Raw genomic sequence first — 12,774 nt, 5'->3', positions numbered from 1 at the left:
ACAGCGCAACAGCACACACAGACCAAGTAGGAGACGAGAAACACAAATCAGCGCTGAACTTACAGCTGTTTTTTTTATTAGGAAGAAGCACGTCATATATACAGTCACGAAAATAAAAACTGTCGAACCACCACCTTGTAAAACGGGCGTTCATCACGCGTTCTAACATGGCTGGCATGTTCCATAAACAAAGAGGCATCATTATGAACTGATAAAGCCCATCAGGGGCTATAACGGCGATCTTGTCATGGTCATTCTCATCTACGGCAATTTGCCAGTAGCCGGATCGCAGATCGATTGAGGGGAGGAGTTTGGCACCGTGCAGACTGTCAAAGGCGTCGTTAATGCGTGGCAGGGGGCACACGTCCTTTTTAGTGATTTTATTAAGGTGACGATAGTCAATGCAAAAGCGCCATGAGCCGTCATTTCTCTTCACAAGTACCATGGACTAGAGAGGCCGAGGGACTGTGAGAGGGTTCAATGATGCTCTTTGGGAGCATTTTTGTAACCTCGGCGTTGATGACCTTGCACCCAGCGTGGGAGACACGGTAGGGGCGGCGGCGGATGGGAGGCGCATCACCGGTGTCATTGCGGTGCATCACTGCGAGAGCGTTGCCCAGTGCGGTGTTGTTCAGGTCAAAAATGTCGGAAAAGTATTGTAGAAGGCCACGAAGCTGGGCAGTTTAGCCGTGGCCGAGATCGGTGGGCATCATGGTCGTGAATGCGTCCGACGACAGAGGGGAGGACTGCAGCCAGTCTGCTGGGTTGCGAAAAGGAGTGCATTCAATCCAGCCACATGGCACGGGGCGAGGGGGACAGCGTAGCTACGCATATGCCGGCCGGAAGCACGTGGGAGGAGTAGCCGAAGTTCATGAAAGGCAGTGACAGGGCGTTGGCTTCGATCTTGGCGATGGTATAGGGCAGGGCACCGTTGCGGACCAGTACAAGGTCAAGGACGGGCGCAACGAGGTAGTCGCGCATCGGGAACCGGGCGGCATGGTGTCAGTAAAACGAAAGATGAGGCTTGGGAGGGCAAGTGGGCATATTCGAGGCAGATTAATCGGAGCGATCAGTCGATGGGTTTAGGATCCAGTTGGAGAAGATCGAAGTGGAGGACACCCTGCAAGCAGTCAATGATAGCGGCATGGTCCGACAAAAATTCCAAACGGAGGATGAGGTCAAGCGCATTTGGTCAAGACAGTGAATTCAACCGGGGTACTGAGGCCGGCAGTTGTCAGGCTAGCGGTGCACAGCTCGTCGGCAGCATGCGTGGCACCATCCGCGACGCGCACACTAGACGTTGCTGGCGTTAGGACTTTGCGAAGGCGACGGCGGAGGTCAGAACTCATCACAGTTATATGTGCACCGGTGTCAATGAGGATGCGCACAGGAACACTGTCGACTGTGACTTCTAGTAGGTTGGGTCGGGTGGTAAGTACAGCGCTTGTTGCCGGAGTCTAGGGTGCCTGGATGCGCGCCTCGCCCCCGCTTCGTTCAGGGTGGGGACATTCTTTGAAGGACCTGTTGCCGCGTCGACCGGTTTTCGTAGCCGCTGTCCGCCATTGCCTAGCCCAATCTCCGCGGAGCCAGCACGTGTGAACTTCGCGCGTCCGCCTGGCCGTGGTTTTCGGCACGGAATGCCTGGCTGCTGTGTGCCGTTGTGCACCAACCATTCTAGAAATGGCTGGAAGATGTATCACTTTCCGACAGAGCCGAAGAGAAGACTTCTGTGGATCGCAAAAGTCAAGCGTGATAAGTGGCAGCCGACGAAGGGATCATGCGTGTGCAATGTGAGTATTATTGGCTTCGCTTTTGTATTTAAAACTTACTGCCGTGCACGTAATAACCGTGCTCGGAGTCCATCATTTTGTAGTGTGCAAAAGTGTGCTCAGAAGCAGTAGAAATACTGCCATGTGACACGAGCCAGTGTTCCGTGCCTGCATCATCAAACTGTACGATGCCAGCATTTTTATATGGTTCTAAAACACATTAGACGTGAGCCCAGCGCTGAAAGAATTATGCGTTGATGCTCCCGGTTTCGCTCCTTTATAAAGGTATTACAAGCTTCACGCTTTTTTTGTGGCTCTGACATTGCCTGCAGGCCCACTTTGAAGAGAACAACTTCGAGCAAAATCGTGCCGACGGCTGGAAAAAGCTGAAACCAAATGATGTACCAACTGTGTTTCCCTTTCGCGGTAAGTACCGCCAATAATTCGTATCATCGTTGCATGCACCAAATACTCGCCTCTGCATTATTTTGAAGAACTTCACCGGCACTAATGCATTCGAGCTTGCAATCGCTTGCATAGATCTAATTACGACAACGGTCATTCTTGTTTGTACCACCAACTTTTTTTGTTTTGTTATTGCAGCTTTGCCCCAGAAAAGGAAGCCACCAAAAGAAAGGATGGGACCTCCGGTGCCATCTGGGGCATGTGAAGGAGAAAGCGTGCCGCCGTGTGAAGATGATGCTTCTGTAACAGCTAGAGTCTCATGGGATAAAAGCAAGGATCCAGCCTCGGGGTTACTGACCAGCAACATCGATCTGCCTCTAGAACAGGACTGCTGCCCAGAAGCAGGCAGCCTCAGCCATTCGCCAAGTGATGGAAGCAATGCGCAACGAATGCAAGGTTGGTCCCCTGCTGCACTGTCTGGAGAAGATGATCTACAATCTGCTAATATCTCGCACGCAGAGCTAAATAAGCAACTCGCAGATATGAAGAGGAAGTACAATCAACTCCGTGACGCGCACAGCAAGGCAAATGCAACAATTCAATGCCTTAAAAAAAGGTGCAAAAGCTAGAGCGTAATTTAGAAAATCTTGGAAAGCACGTGAAATTCTTGAACAAAGATCAAGTGGAAGCACTTTCTCGAAATAGCAACCAAGGCAACACATGGTCACCAAAAACAATCCGGCAAGCACTGCAGATAAAATTCTCATGCGGAACCTCGGGTTACGAAACAATCAGGAAACTCGGATACCCACTTTCATCCAATAGGACTCTTGCGCGTCGCCTCCAAGGCCTGAGTTTTACGCCGGGGATCCTAACTGAGGTGGTTGAATTGCTAAAGATGAAAGCAGAAGGCATGCAGGATGTCGAGAAAGACTGTGCCTTATTCCTCGATGAAATGGAGATCGCTCAAGGATATGAGCTCGATCGGGCTGGAGACGCTGTGTATGGGGGGAAAACCTTGCCTCTAAAGCCAGATGAGCCTGCTCGCCATGCCCTGGTATTCATGGTGGGCGGCCTAACTCAGAGATGGAAGCAAGTAATTGCATACCATTTCACTGGTAGTCACGTCGATGGTCCGACCCTCAAGGAGTGCGTTCTGCAGATTGTTGAACTTTGTGCCGACATTTCTCTGAGAATCCGCGTCGTGACTTCGGACATGGGAGCTTCAAACCGGCCGATGTGGCGAGATCTTGGATTTACGAGTTACAGAAATTCTCGAACACTTTGCTCAACACTACATTCTTTCCTTGAAGGTAAAGAGCTATTTTTTACTGCGGACGCAGCACACGTGCTGAAGAATATCAGGGGCCAGCTTCTGAATTCATCTGTTTTTAATCTTAGTGATGCAACTGTATGTCAACATGGCTTGCCATCTAACGAAGTAAGAATGGGTCATGTACGCGCTGTAGTAGAGTACGACAGTGACAAAGAGCTAAAAGTCGCGCCAAAGCTCTCAGAGGCGCATGTTACTGGGGGTCACTTCACCAAAATGAAAGTGGGAGTAGCTGTGCAGTTCTTCAGGGAGGCTCCTGCCGCAATCCGACATTTGGTGAGGCATCAAATTCTGGGTCCAGAAGCGGAGACTACCGCATGGTTCCTCAAACTGGTATCTAAGTGGTACACAATTATGTCTTCACGACACCCATCAACCGCTCTAAGCCTTGAAAACATGGAGAAATACCATTCAGCCATCGGCACACTTATGTTGGCGCTTGAAACCTTTCAAGGTATGAAAGCAGGTAGCACGCCTCAGTGGAAATCGTCTCAAGCAGGCCTCGTAATATCAACAACAGTCGTTGTTCGACTTCACGATACTCTCCTAAAGAGCGAAGGCTATAAGTTTTTTTTAACTAGCAGGATTCTGCAGGACTGCCTCGAAAACCTATTTTCTGTCGTACGCATAAGGAAGCCGGTTCCGAATGCGTATGATATGAAGTGTGCGTTGAAGCTTATTTGCGTGAGTCAGTTTCTGCACAGACCAACGACAACGAACTATGAAGTCGACGATGGCCAATACCTTGTTGACATGCTGTCGAAAGGCCTGAAGGAGCACACCGAAGCCGAAGTGGAAGACATTGACGACGCGGAAATACCTTTCATTGAGGCGCTATCATCAGCTGATTGTGCCATCCTGTTTCACATTGGTGGCTTTCTGGTAAAAAGCATCATCAAAGCGGTTAACTCGTGTGGCCAGTGCAAGGCCGCAGTCTTGGGGTCCAGCAGCAGCGAGCATGCATATTTAACTGCGCTCAAGGAATATGTTTGCGATGGGAACAACCTTCACTATTCGAGCAATGCAGTCATGAGCACTCTACAGTCTTGTGAGGAGCATTTCAGGGGAATCACCACTTGGACGGATAACGCGCTCACCATGAAATCGCCAGTGCGGGTCGTAACTGCATATCTGAACAAAATGTTGCGACCCAATCTCTAAACTTGCGAGCAGCACAAGGAAGCCGTCCAGAAGATGCTGATCTCAAGCTACGCACGGCTGCGGCTGCGCATACACCTTCGTAAGGTTGGAGCAAAAACAGTCAGTGGAAACGCAAGTAAGACATGTGCAGGAGCAAGCCTGCCGTGAACTCTGAAATTGCCCTGCAGTGCCCTGTACATCGCCGCAACATATCCCCTTTCTATTACCTTAGTAACAGTGGTATTTTTGTTTTGCTCCTTTCTTCAATACCATCTCGACCTGCATTTTTAATTATTTTCTGTAGTGTATTACTTTGTATTTTTACGCTGCAGAGCTCATTTTCCCCTTCATACTACAACAGCATCCGAATAAAATCCTTCAAAAGTTTTCTCGGTGTGTTCAATGTGTCTGTTTTAAACTGTGTATTCGAAGCTAGTGTGAAATTCGCTGCTTAAATTTATTCCCCAAGTCTGACATAAATGCCAGAGTTTTCGTTCATTAGGTTACTTCCATTCATTCTTTCAGCAATTGAAGTTCATATCTTAATTAATGTCCCATAATGAGAGTTTAGCAAAAATAAAATTTTGTCAGCCCGCCTTGCCTTGGGAAGGTGCAACACCTAGAGCTCGCATAGGCTAAAGAGAAGCTTACACCACGCCAGTAAAAATCAGTGAACTACAGCATCTGCCATACCGCGAGAACAGAGCGATTCACGTCGCATACTTTCTAAGCGAACAATACTGCACTGTGTTTCGAAGCAAAACACGCTGCATTGGTGAACGATATCATGTCGCAGCATGGGTTGAGCAAAACTGTACCATGAAAAAGTTAGCTTCCTTGGTCTATTGTTTTGTCCTGCCCCCTCTTCAAGTAATTTTATCAGCACGAAACGTGCACGCGGGCGAGAAACTAGGGGCATAGTCGTATGCTTGCAGCGCGCTCCCTGAGAGAGGGCTATGCAATGGCGGACGCCGTAGCAGACGACGCGGTTGTCCTCACCCTGAACGGAGCGGGGGCGAGGGCGCGCATCCAGGCACCCTACCGGAGTCGTTCATGCAGCGTCACCTCCGGGAGCTGCATCATTTAGTTTTCCCAATGGGAGAGGCGGTAGGAAGCAGCGGTCTAAAGACGTGGCGAAAGCGGGGAGCGAGAGCGGCGGGCTAGCAGCGAAGGAGACCGGGAGGATCGTCGTGGAGGTTTAACGGCGGCCGCAGACGTCTCGGATGCGCCTTGAGGCGAGATGTGGCGAGAAGAGTCGGCTGGTAGTAGGAGGGGAATGCCTCGCGGGAGGAAGAAATCCATGCTTGGGCAGTGGCAAGCTATGTGGCCGATGCGAGAGCACTGGAAGCAGATTGAACGGTCGTCCGTCGTGCGCCATGCATTTGGATTGCGGTAACGCCATAGTGAGTAAAATGTGGTACGGAAAAGGGTGGGAGGTAGCTTATGTGTTACCGAGCTTCCGGTGGCACACAGCGCCGTAGGCAGTTTCAGGTGGCAAACTTCTTGCCGCATGACGGCCTGAATAAGCGACACTGCAGGCAAGGTGATATCTGGTGTGGACGATGACGGTTCCACAGGTGCTAGGGCCTCGAGTTTACGTCGAACGCTTCGTGTGACTCAGTCGATGACAGGAGGAGAGCCCGTGGGTATTTGTGATGGCAGTCGCTGCTCCTCACAAGGTGATGTGGCGGCTGGGTTCGGAAGTCGGGAAAACTGTTGATTAAATCGAAGGCTTCTGACTGCTCAAATCGACGGCACTCCTTGATTATCGTGCCAACCGTAGTGCAATATTTGCAAACGAGCGAATAAAACGCATCGTCAGTGATGCCTATCAGCACATGAACCACCTTGTCGGACTCTCTCATGGTGCCATCGACTTTGTGGCAAAGAGCCGATACGTCCTCTATAGGGGCCACATAACTTTTCGTCGACGACTGAGCACGAGAAGCAAGCTGGTTTTTGGCAGTGAGCTCTCTATCGTGTCCGGTGTTCGAAACAGCATTCCCAATTTCTCTTTGCAGATGTCCCAGCTGGTGAGTTGGTTTCATACCACACCTTACCGTTCCATTCAGGTAGAAAATAACATTCGCGAGCATTAATGTAGGATCCCAGTGGTTATCGGCGCCTACTCGCTCATAAAGGCTCAACCAGTCGTCGACATCGGTGCCGTCGGTGCCAGAAAAGAAACTGGGGTCATTAGACGGGGGTGGGGGGAGCCATGACCACGAAAGGAGCGGCATGAGTGGTCCGCGACTCGCCGGGTTGGGCTATGCTGGTGGTGGTAGTATGCCCTGCCTGACGACCGCTGCGTGGTTCCGTGTTTTGGAGATCGTTACCCGGCACTCTCCACCAAAGATGTTACGTTGCCCGAAGGCTAGTTAGATGCAAGGGCGACCTGGGCGCAGAGCACAGATTGCGGGGAGCACCGGACGAAGCACGCGCACCACCCAGACTTCGACTGCCTAGGGATTATTCGTTGCAATACCTTCCAACACGACGGAGGCTCGTCCTTAGTGCCCTCCCCATCTTCACTCAAGTGGAAAACCTGAATAGCACATTTGTCGCTGCTGTCCCCAAGAAACTGTGTACCATTTTTTTTTCAAGATACGAAATTTCAATGTACACGAAAAACGGGCCCAAATTCTCATGCTATTAATTTCTTCTTTTTGCATCCAGGTAGGACTTCAGACACGTGACGTCAAAATTCGAGGTCTCGCGACAGGAAATACTAGCCAAGAAACAGGTTAAAATTCTGAAGAGAATTCAGAATATCGGAGAGAACCAGGATGGCTTCTGTCTCAGTTGCTAGGCTTCATATCCGCAACACACGAAGATGACTGATCTCCTGGGGAGCTGGCGCAGGGCACGAGACTTCGTACTCGACTAAGAGATTTCCAACTGCAGCAAAGAAGGCCAATGTTCAAGCAAGCACAGGTCGATGCCCAAGGGAAACTGTACCTCCACTAGAAACAGGCGACAGGGTGAGAGTTACAGATCGAGCTGGGACTTGCAGAACTCGAGTGACCGGAACAGTTTGGCACCTAGGTCTTATCGGGTGTTTGCCGAGGAGACCCAAGAGCTACGCCGTAATCGGCAGCATCTGCTTACAACTCGTGATTCGTTCCAGTAAGAAGCAAAAGCATGTTTTAATTCAGACGGCGAAGCTCCTACGCCATCGCTGCGACCGACGCCACCCGCAACCGCTAGAGGACCGTCATCGTCTTGGCTTAAGGAATCCCCCGCCGGAGCTGCTGCTATACCGATCCATTCGGCACACCAGACCACTCTCAACACCTGCAAAGCAATTGAAATATTAGTGAAGTGCTTCGCACTTTTAATTTTCTTTTTTTCGCCACACAGCGGGAGATGTATCGTGCATGACGTGCAAGTACAACACGGAACCCGATCTCATCATGCTCCTTGTGAAGATCAGGATGCCACGTGCACTATTTCCCGCACCTGCCTCCGAGCTGATCCCCCGCCAAGTTGTTGCTGCGCAGCACGTCTCGACTGAGGTTATAGAGCTGAAAAATGTTTGTAATGTGGCTCTTAGGGCAGGGTTTTAGTAACGTAACGTTATGAGCAGTAGCCAGCATCTCCTATGCGCTAAAATTATCTAGTAAACTTATTTGAACCCCCTCCCCTCTAAAATATATGCTGTATGTATCAGCCAACTGTTCGTTACACGGGTGAACTGAAATCGTGTATATCGTCGCAATCTTCAAAGCACATCTCAGGAACGCCGAACACACCTGCTGCATTTTTTGAGACTTACATCGCGCTTCATCTGCATTTCTTTGAAGCAAGAAGAAACATAGCTTTTTGTTTGACTAATTACGACTTCTCGATCACGTCATCAGTCATGCAATATCCCACCAGATCAAAATAACAATCAGACTGGCAGATGCAAAGTTCACAAAATTTTCTCTTACGACGACCTAAGATAATTCTCGTGGCTTTTCAGCAGTGGTCACCGGTTCATTGTGGTGCCCTCACGCATTGCCTTGCCACCATCACACCTCACTAGCGAAGACGTCACCCGTGTGGTTTGTTAGATGTACAAGAAAAATAAGACATTTAAATAGTCCAGCCTATGACTCCCGTTATCCCGATTCTCAGTCTCATTAAGTAAGACATCGAGAAGAAAGCAATTCATGCTGGAGTCTATTTGGTCCATGATTTCATAAAAACGCAAAGCGCAATAAAGATAGCCCACAGGGAAGAGAGACGCAACACACACAGGTGCAAGCAATAAATGCTTTTCACTCATGTGGTTTAAGGCAGTACTGGGCCCAAGGGGTCACCATGTGCGCTGCACTAGGCTATCTCGTACCTGTCAGAAAATTAGTAAGCCGTTGAGAAACAATTCCTTGCAGCTCTATTCGCGGAGATCAAGTTTCACAGGTAAGAGATCAGCACTTCTTCGGTTGGGGTGAACCTTAAAGTGTTCCTCCTATAAACTAGCATATGCTTCATCCTTCGGAAATGAACACCTATCGTAGCTCGAGGAAGACTGAACTGATACCGATTCTTTTTCTTTATCGTCAACATCGTCAAGCGATGGAAATGAGGAAGCAGTGTGTTGGGGTGCGCAGAACTAAGCAGCAGCCACGTAACCAGGGTGACATGTTTGTTTGCAACGCCTTTGGCATGAAGTTCACGCACGAACTGCCGCAGGAAGGGCACATCCAGTATCTAGATGTGTGCTTTATTTTTGAGGAAACGCGCGTGTGCTGGCAGTACAAGCCACGGTCGAGAAAACAAATTATTAACTACAAATCGGCTCATTCTAAGCTCGTGAAGAGAGCTATTGCAAAAAACTGCATCCGCTCTGCTCTAGCCAAGTCGTGTGAGCATCGAGTCCGGGAGAGTGTCCATGCCCAACTAAGGCGTCTGGTGAAGGCAGGTTTCCAGAGAGAAATCGTGGCCTCAGTGGTCGAAAGCCAGATTAGCGAAGTAAAATCTGGTGGACGGCACAGGCAGGTGGATAACACACGCCCGCAACAGCGACCTGTCGTTGTGCCTTACTGGCACAAGGTCTCGCACCGCCTCAAGAAGGTCGGGGACAAGTGCGGCGTCCGTGTAGTGTTTTCAGCACCGAAGAAGCTGGGACGCCTGTGCCGCCTAGTAAACGAACCCAAAAAGAGGTCTGCCTGCAAAATTAGGCACACCAAAGCCCTCGTCGACTGCAAGGTTGGCGTGGTGTATAATATCCCTCTCGCCTGTGGCAAACGCTACATTGGACAAACCGGGCGCTGTATCAACGAACGCTTGCTAGAGCATCGCAGGACAGTAACTTCGATTAGTGGCGGAGGTCATTTAGCTGACCACATTCGCCGTTGTTCGTACAAGCCAGCATGCAAGGCGTTTTTGGAAAAAACAAGTGTGTTAAGAAAGTTCAGGACTCAGAAAAGCCGGGAAATTTTTGAAGCCCTCTGTATTGCCAATGATAAAGATCACTGCGTCAGTACTCCTTCTATTGTGCTTAGAAGAAAGGAACTAGATTATCTGAAGGCTAACGGTGTTGATCGTGTCAGCTAGGCACAGAAATTGTGGGCGATTTGCATGAAGGCACGTGTGTGATATAGAACCTGTGGCTCTGGTTGATTGCCTTTTGGTTTTCCCGATTTTGTGCTTTTGATATCAGTTACCTGGTGGTCACATGTGTACATATAGGACTGGTTTCTGTGAATAAACTTCAGTTGATGTCCGGACATTGTGTGTCTGTTCTTCCTTCGTCCGTGTTTTTCGTGCGCCAGAACGATGTATCATAATGCGAATGTGAACCAACTAGCCCAGCTGTCTACGCTTAGTGACATAAAACTACGGATCTATTCGATTAAATTCTATTTTTACTATCCTAATCACTTACGAAGTTCTTAAGCTAAGCCAAACCTCAGCTATAACCGGGTTCTGCTTTTGCGCGCTCACATCATTTCGTCGTGAGCTAACGCACAAAAGAAAAAATGGGACCGTATACTAATGCAAGGACCATTAGCTTTGTTTCCATCTTGTATCATTCGTGCTGCGCAAGCAACTTACTATTCTTTTAGAGGCTCACTCCATTTATTCGCGCCATATGTGGCTTACAGCCGTCTGCCGCATGCCGAACTTAGGCGAACACATTTTCTCCTAAAGTTCGCTGTATTTCGCTGACTTTTCATTATTTTTTTAGGCTCAAGGGCGTTCGGCAGTTGTTTGGTCACAAACTGTGTTGCTGCAAAAAAATTTCTTAAGTTTCTGTGACGGATGTTAAACGGAATGTCCCATTCCTCAGCAGCAAGAGGACCGGTATTATGAAATGCTTATTTTATCACCTTATCTTCCTTCTTGCCCTGGCTGCTTGTTATCACTACTATCGGCTTCTCTTACGGTAATAATCAGATGGCATTTTTGAAGGCGTGGTAGCAAGTCCGGCGGGCATTTTTTTTTTTGCTGCCTTGTTCACTCTTCCTTATTATCTCGCGATTCGCTGCGCACACTGCTCAACGAGGGAAGATCTTAGCAGGAGCAAACTGCGTCGGCCCTCGATTGGTGCGCTGGTGGGACGCGAAGAAGGGAATTCTGTGCGCGTTCTTTGCTTGTTTTTCGCCCTTCTCCGGGCGGCGATGGCTTAATATATAAGCGGGTGCGAGACGGGCCTAGTGCCTTGAATGCTCGTCCAGTCACGTTTCGCCCATCATCGCGATGACGTTCTGGAGCCCGAGTAGAATAAACGGTATCTAGCACCGAGACGCAGAGCGTTGCTTCCGTCTTTTGCTTTTCGGCTTAAACTTCCGTCTCGCCGTTAGCAAGAAGTTGCGACGCGTGGAAACCTTCGTTCGGTGAACTAGCATGCTGCTTTTGGCCTTCAGATGAGGGAAGAACTTTTTGTATATACCGTACGCGGGGTGGCCCGTTTCTTTAAACGGCGCTTTACCTCCCTTCCAGTAACGTTTACCTTATTTCTTCTATATCCTTGGACTTCGCTCGAGCTGTTCCTTTCGCCGCTCCCTGCCCTTCCTTTCCAATCTCGAGCATAAAAACAACTGCGCCCGTAGGTTCACGCTACCTATATGTTTTAGGGCGCTTCGAGGCCTTTTCGACGGCGATCACTGGTACTTTTTGCGAGTGTCTTCTTTCATGGTGTAATCATTTGCACACGCCCGGAATACCGTCCCAATTGTGAGCGGATGTGACCTGAAACAGAGTCCCCGTCTGAACAGTGCTCGCAGCCTCGGAGCTGATTGTTTCCTCCAAGTCGAAATTTTCCGCCATTTTTCTTCTTTGGGAGGCGGGAGGAGCAAGGTGCCATTGATTTGAGATGAGATGGGTTCATTTCGGGGTGCTTCATGTGTCTGCACAGATACCCGAAAGCGGTCAGTGATTTTTGAGGTTATCACTGCACTTTGACACGAATCTGTGCTTCGCTAAACTCAAGGGCAATCCAAATTTTCCGCTGCTGGTTCGATTTCGCTGCGGTTTGTTTCGTTTTGCATTTATGAAATGCATGCCTTCGCAAGGGTTGTTTCTTTGTATTCGTGCTGTATACAGAAGCTGACCATGACGCACATGTTTCGGAGAATTTTTACTTTGATACCCCTGTCTTATCGGTCTTCGCCGTCAAGTAAAAGCGGCTTAGATAATCTGACCGCAGTCAGTATGATTTTCAGAAAGCCATGAGTAGGTGCGGCTTGAGGAACGTGTGGAATTTTAATCTGTTGCTGGGTGGCCTGCACCGGCCATCGTTCCTGGTCACGCTGTTGCATTCAGCGCCAGGCGTCTCCGGAGTAATTGGTTCAATAGCCTCTTGTAAATCCCGCTATCCGCATGATTTGCGTCCTTTGGATGGCGATTTTGAAGCGCCTGTTCGCCTTCTTCGAGCTTATGCCTGCTTAAGCACAAATATTGCGAAAAAACACGAAATACGAAATTACTGGGTAATAGCGCCTGCTTCTCTTTGGCTGTGACTTAGCCACTCTCGGCTATGACATCATGGCCGCTATGGAGAGGGTAAGATCACTGAAGGCCAACGCGGATGAACTCCTTAAAGCCAAAAGTGTGCATGCGCTGCTTTTAGTGGCGCTGTACTCAAGACACTGCATGATGTTGTAACTAAGTAGGGCAGAGCAAGCGGCCTTTAAAGTG

At 49.3% G+C, this 12,774-nt stretch overlaps 1 pseudogene; it reads left to right on the top strand.

Annotated features, from left to right (window-relative positions):
• Positions 1-1,637: 1,637 nt before the first annotated feature.
• LOC144103287 (uncharacterized) lies at positions 1,638-4,815 on the top strand (annotated as a pseudogene).
• The last annotated feature ends 7,959 nt before the right edge of the window (positions 4,816-12,774 follow it).

Source organism: Amblyomma americanum, chromosome 1, assembly GCF_052857255.1.
Source record: "Amblyomma americanum isolate KBUSLIRL-KWMA chromosome 1, ASM5285725v1, whole genome shotgun sequence".
NCBI lineage: Eukaryota > Metazoa > Arthropoda > Arachnida > Ixodida > Ixodidae > Amblyomma > Amblyomma americanum.
This window is presented reverse-complemented; position numbering and strand designations above follow the sequence as displayed.